This window comes from Eutrigla gurnardus (assembly GCF_963514095.1).
Source record: "Eutrigla gurnardus genome assembly, chromosome: 18".
Classification (NCBI taxonomy): Eukaryota; Metazoa; Chordata; class Actinopteri; order Perciformes; family Triglidae; genus Eutrigla; species Eutrigla gurnardus.
Genome location: NC_139929.1, coordinates 20,244,793 through 20,251,968, shown reverse-complemented (window position 1 = coordinate 20,251,968; position 7,176 = coordinate 20,244,793).

Here is a 7,176-nt window from a genome sequence, read left to right as displayed (position 1 = left end):
AAGGCCCAATTTCAACGCCCCCCCCCCCCCCCCCTATGGTTTTAAGTCCTGAACCATCAGTTTTACAACTGACATCAGCTGGTGAACAGTTGAGTGTGAGAGTCTGGACTTTAAATGGCATAAATAAGAATGGGAAAGACTGAGGTGGAAACAGTGGAGGAGACAGTAGACTGCGGAGGAGATACTGGAGTAGACAGTGGAGGAAACAGAGGAGGAGACAGTGGAGGAAACAGAGGAGGAGACAGTAGAGGAAACAGGCGGATACAGTAGACTACATATATATTAGTGCTGTCAATTGATTAAACATTTTAATCAGATTAATCACAAAGTAGCTGTAGATTAATCTTGATTAATACTTTTCATTTTCTCTGTATAAAGTTGAGGGAACGGAAAGATAATTGGCAGAACAAATAGTGATGCACCGATACCACTTTTTTTCAGACCGAGTACAAGTACTTACATTTCAGTTATGATATGAGTACTTAATACTACCATTACAGTTCTAACAGTAACTTTTAAAACATTCTTTGAGTATTCTGATGCACAAAATGTGAATAAACGCAAATCATCCCGTGGTCAAAGTTGCCTGAGTAACCCATGGTGAAAATTTGCTTTGCGTTGGTGTGGACACATCATTACGCATGGCCAGGGAGAAGGACCAGCTCTGGGCTATCCCAATCTGTCTAATTTCCCTCCTCCTCTGCTTGAGCTCTGGATTCTGAGTGACCAGAGTGAACTTCCATATCTGTAACTAGAACATGTTACTAGAACTCCAACTTAGTTTTTGTGGTTTTGGATTGGTAAAAGTTTATTTTGACTAGTCCTGGGATGGGATGCTATTTCTTTTTCCATATTTAGAATATGTCCTCAGCTTTTGTCATGATAACAGCAACGTTTCATATATAGTATTAAAATTCATCTCAGCAACACGTTCATTTTTTGAAATTATATTTTTGGCCTTTATTGCGGGAGGACAGCGTGAGGATTAAACGGGCGAGAGAGATGGACAACATCCTTTAAAAGAGGGCTGCAGGCGGATTCTAACCCAGGACCGCTGCAGGGAGCCACGGTACAAAGGGGTGGTAACTACCACTGGGCTATCAGTGCACATTAATTTAATCAATCAGATCTAGTAGTGCTCTTATGAAGGGGCAGTCACACAGTCGGCAAGTTTTTGCGACTGGAGCAGATGTTCGTCACACGATGTTATTGATGTGAAATATTAATGACTGACCATCAGTCACTCAATATTTCTGATGTGACATATTGGGCCCTAGTTTCGTGGCGCAGCGCAGGGCGGCGCAGGGTGGCGGAGCCGGCGCAATGCAAGTTTCGACACGCGCAGCCTTGCGCACCGTCAGTTTGGCAGTTTGGTGGATCGCCTGCGCCAAGATGGGTGTGGCGGCGCAACAGAGGGAGGCGTCACAGATTCAGCTTGGCGTAGCGGAAGTTTCGTGACAAAAAGCCTCGCCGAGACTGCGCTGAAAGCTCGCCAGCTCCAACCTGGTCTACTTTCGGCGCAAGGCGTAAATAAAGTCCATTCATTCAATGCGAATCACAGCTGGCGGAGTGGAAGTTTGGCTGATGGCGCGCAGTGCGCACACATCACCGAGACCTCACAGGCAGGTTTCCACAGTTCCAGGCACATTTAAATGCAATACATAATCACAACAAACACGATTTAATCCAACTAATTGAATCAACACGTGAATTTATATCTATATAGATTGTCCCGTCACATCTGACGTCAGATCAAAGGCAGATGGCACGCGTAACGGAAACTCAGCCTCTCGGACCAAAACATCTCCCTCTCTCTCTCCTGTTTTTTATAATATGGGCATTGTTATTATTATGATACGTGCGCACAGCGCGTGATGAGCGTGGTGGGAGCTGTCATCGGGTTGTCAAGTGACGGAACTTGCACTGAACCTCCCCTAACGCATTAAAGGTGAGGAGAGGAGCTCATTTGATTGGTGAAGATCTGAATCGGATGTATTAATCCCAGTCCACGCCTCGTCTCCTCCTCTTCTCCCACTCACGCCTTCTTCTCCTCCCTCTTTCCCACTTGCGCCGGTGGGCGAGACGGGAGGAGTGCCTGCGCGAGCCTGCGCAGTGCACGAAACTTGCAAAGTCCAGGCGGACACACCCCGTCGGCGTGGCGCAGGTGCGCTGAAAGCTGACTGCGCCTGGTCTACGAAACTAGGGCCCATTGAGTTTATAAATTGTCCGGGGGGGGGGGGGGGGGGGTCATATAAATGGCAGATGGCAACTGTTCCTGTGTGTACAATAACCTTGGCGATGCAATTATACAGTATGTAGAAAACATAAGTTGGATTAGCTGATGTTTTGCCTTTGTGAAGGTGACAATAATGACAATATCACTGAAATATACTAAAGATCTTCCAGTGAGCACAATGAAATCCAATTATTGGAGGGTATGGATGCCGTTGTTTGTTACAGCTTGTATTTCACTTCTGCTCAGCTCTTACATTCCTGTCCAACAGTAGACCTTGGCATTGTTAAACATTAACCAACAGTTATGGAAGTCATGCTAAAATCAAGTCTAAAATCTTCAGATTTGAATGGAGAAGGGACTCGTAGTGTGTGAGTGTTCCATGCTCAGCACAACTCCTACTGGCTGGACCCGGTTCTTTTTAATGACTCAATGACAAACATTGTTTTTTTTAACACTCTTGCAATATGATTTCTTATTATGCTTTTGTAACAAAATCTCAGATTTTGATTTCTTAAGTGGATCTCAAGATTGACACTGTATTAAGTCAAGGACTACCCAGAGGGCAGGAGATAATATGTATGATTTTGATCTAGAACTGTACCATTTCCCCCACAACCTCTCATGCTGGTATATAGAGTTTAAGGGAGCTCCTATTCAGGAGGACTGAACTTTTGTGCTGAAGTTGGCATGGAGGGAGGTGGCTTCCATGTTCTAGCTGTGGAGCATTGCCTGGGCCAATGACTTCAGCCCTGATCCCAAGCCTTCTCCCACAGTCAAGCAGACTCCAATCCTCCAACTCCCGATCTCCAGCCCCTGACCGGTTTCTGGGGACTTGCCTGGCCCTGGGAGGGCCACCTAGTGTTCAGTTGGCTAGCTCCCCCTTGGCTAGCCTGTCTTCTCCCAAGAGCAGGCGCAGCTCGAAGAACCAAGGGTTCCCAATGCTGCCCACTGACGGTGTCACCTGTTCTTGTTCTGACAGGGTCCGTCCGTCGCCCACTTCACGTGTCCTGCAGAGAGTCCATCCGTCACGAACCCTATTTCCAGAAGAGTTGGGATATTTTCCAAGATACAATAAAAACGATAATAAAGTGTTAATTCATATGAGCATTTATTTAACTGACAAAAGTACAAATCACAATATTTTCTATAGTTTTACTGACCAACTTTGTAAATAGAAAGGAAAGGTTCAGAGAATTAAAGATAAATCTCAGTGCGTAGAGAGCAAAGGGCTGTTGAATGTGTGTGACCATCGAGCCTTCAGGCAGCACTGCCTAAAAAATGTTAATGTCATAAATGCTAATGTCATAACTATAACCACATGGGCTTGGGAGTACTTTGGAAAACCGTTGTCACTCCAGAAATGCAAGCTGAAAGTGTATTATGCAAAGAGGAAGCCATTTATCAGAAAAGCCACCAAGTTCTCTGGGCCCAAGCTCATCTCCGACGGACCGAAAGACATTGGAAGCCTGTTTTGTGGTCCGATGAGTCCACTTTTCAGCTTGTTTTCAGGAAAACTGGAGGTCGAGGTCTCAATGCCCAAGGTGAACACAACCATCCAGATTGTTATTAGCGAAAGGTGAAAAGGTCAGCACCTATGAAGGTATGGATGTGCATCAGTGCTCACAGCATGGGTGAGTTGCTTGTGTGTGAAGGTACCATTGATATAGAGGTGTATATTGATATTTTTGAGAGACATATGGTGCCATCAAGGCAACATCTCTTCCAGGAAAGTCCACGTTTATTTAAATCAAATAAAGGTTCAGGTGAATTGACGTTTATTTGCATTTTCTGGGAATGGGCTTTGCAATTGCAATCTATTTTCCTGAAGGCGGATTTAGATAAAACAGCAAATAAGCCAAATAAACTTTGTTGTTAACATTAGCAATAATTTCTAACTGCCGGTTAAATAAGGGTTACCATGACTCGATGTGACAGGATATCTGGTATTATATATAAATAACAATACATTTCTTGCACAGGCAGACTTCCCTTATGTCTTGGCATGGAACATTTCTTTAGTTTTATTTTAGATTTCTTATTACGCCACAAAAAGGATGGGAATACAAACTTCTTGAACCAACTTGATAGAAATGGCATGGGCTGGCATGATGAATTTCAATCTTAGCACAATATTCATCTTCAGCCCTTCAGTCCTCCCCTAGCAGACTTGTTAAAGAAAATTTCTTTGTCAGTTATTTCTTCCCTCAACAAACCTGGGGCATTCAGATCATATATTTTGGAAAAGGGTGGCGGCTATGATTATAACTTGAGTCTTAAATTGCATTAGGTTTCCTTGTTATTTCTTGGTGCATCACACTTATCACACTCATCTTTGGTATTCAGAAAAATAGTACTGAATGCATTGACACACCTTGGCACTGATGGTATGGACTGTTTTACTTAAAGTTAATACAATGTCTGCCTATAAAGTAGATTTAAAGTCATAACCTCCTATTCCAAACATGCCCTCGATGCAACGTATGGGACCTGTGGGAGTGAATCTGGACAATTCTGGTGGGTAGAGCGAGTAAGACAAAGGGGTTTGGACATAAACACAGCACCATAAAGATTTCATCTAATTCACCAGTTATTTACCAATAATCAACGAAGGAAAATCTGTCTGATAACCATTGTTTCCTGCACCTGAACATCCTTACAACCTGCTGTCTGTCCTTTTATGTCATAACCAAGAGCTTCTGTCAGATTTATCTAAGAGGTTTCATGTCAAATGGTATGGAGCGACACTTATGCTGCTATACACTAGTAAAGACGAAGACACAACCCTTGTATTGCTATGTGACTAGAGTTTCACATGGAAAATAAATCTTTAGTGTTTGGTCAGTTTTTGATTCTGGAATGGAGAGTTTGCACATAATAGAAGGTACACAACCAATGCTGCATTCATTTCACTCTTCTCCACTACTCCTCAGCAGTAGTTGGTCTCTGTGGGTATTTACATCCCAATATTGTCAAGTGAAATGCTTCTTCAGCATGCAGTTCAACTCACGGAAATGGGCATTGAAATATTCAGTGTGGTGATGCAGTTACCTACAGCCTCTCTCAGAGCCAGCGCAAGGATGCCGCACTTTTAAAAAAGGAGCTTTTTATATGCAATATAACATTTATGTTTTGTCCTTTCTGCTCTAAAACAGAAAACATCGTCCAACCTGGATTGTAAAGAATGACTGAAGCCCCTGCTTTGTTTGAATGAAGTCACACTGGTCCATTTTTAAGGGGATTATTAAATACTGTTTAATTTTAGGAACTTTATAGGTATTAAACTATTTTAAAATCCTCCAACAAAGACTAATACAACAGATCTCCCTCAAATATGGTCAGCAGAATCTCAAGACTTTCATGATGCCAAATTTTGTAAAAGACCTGTTTCCATGGAACAGCGTCGCCATAGCAAGGCAGGCACATGCCATGTTTTGCCATGACACAGGCTTGAGCTATCAGCAAAGCAAAGTGTAAAATCAGTCCCTTTCCTTAGTGAGCTGAAGAAATCCCTTTCCGGCACCTTTTCTGTGAAGGCCTTCTGTGAGCTCCATGAGGTCGGGACAATCATGGGCATGAAAGCTCTCAGGCCTGGAAAACTGGATGGGAAAAGATAGAGCATCAAGGGCTCTGGACGTATGAAGCAGTTAAATATCAAGGCATTCAACTCCATTTTGAAAACCATGGCAGTGAGCCAAATGACAGGAAGGCCAGTGCTACCATGAAGGGCAAAGTCAGGTCTATTCAATTGTCAGGCTGTGCAGCTAAAGAGCAGGTGTAGTCCCGTCATAATGCTAATGTCCATCTCAGTGGGGAATCAAATGGTTCCCTGTCAGAGGAGCTCTGTCACCGACCCTGACAGGAAGCACATTCATCAGTCACATCAATAATCTTTTCTCTTCTCAAATAATGTAGTACGAATAAAAATCTGAGCATCACAGTCCATGTATTTTTCATTCCATTTTCCTTTCAGAAACAAGAAAAAAACGGGTTAATTGACTTCCATTTTAAAATACAAAAACTTCAATTGATTTTGAAATTTGTTTCATGTTGAAAGAGGTTGGATATGTATTATGACAAATAAGTGACTTAAGATTCTCAGTCATCCAGGTCATGGTTATCTTTGAAAGCTTAAATGTAGGCACTCGCCTTTAGGTGTTAGAAAGTTATTCAAAAAGCTAAAGCACGTCCAGTTGCCTTTGATAAGCTTTCAAAGATAACAAAAAATGTAATCACCAGAAAACAGAAGTGAAAAAAGGTTGTGACCGAAATCACTCACTCCTTTTTTTATAGTCAGCTATGTTCACCATGTTGTAATGCTTTCCTTATGTTGCACCCTATATAGTGGACTCAAAGTATCCCACAATTGTTCTTGAAAAGTAGTTTGCAACTGATGGTTACTAACTGTAAGTATTATATACCATCATGCATTGCTCTGAAGGAAAAATGGCAGACGAGAGTAGTCTACATTCACAAACATTCATACAGTGATGGCAGAAAAGCCGCCTCCTCATCAGGATCTAAACTAATATTATAATTAGTGCTGTCAATATTAACGGGTTAATCTTTGCGTTAATTATTAAATATTTAACGCGTTATTTTTTTTTTACGAAATTAACGCAGCTGTGTTTTGTCTACTTCCCGTGGCGGCTGACATAAGCCGCTAGCCATTTGTTTTTAACAGAGTGCAGCGTAACGCCTGGTTCACACCGGCTGTGGAAGCGCCGCGAATAGGCGCGTAGCGGAGCCCGCTTCCTTTCGGCGCCCTTGTTAAGTGCCGAGCAGTTTTTTTTTAATTATCCCGGTAATTTGTCTGTGTGAGAAACACTAGATGTGGCGTGTGCTGCTTTGTCCTCTGACAATGTAAACAGACTGGTCTGTCTCAGTAACGGGCTGAATGTAAAGGAGGACTAAGCTGAATTGTTGTTCTATGGAGTGAAAAG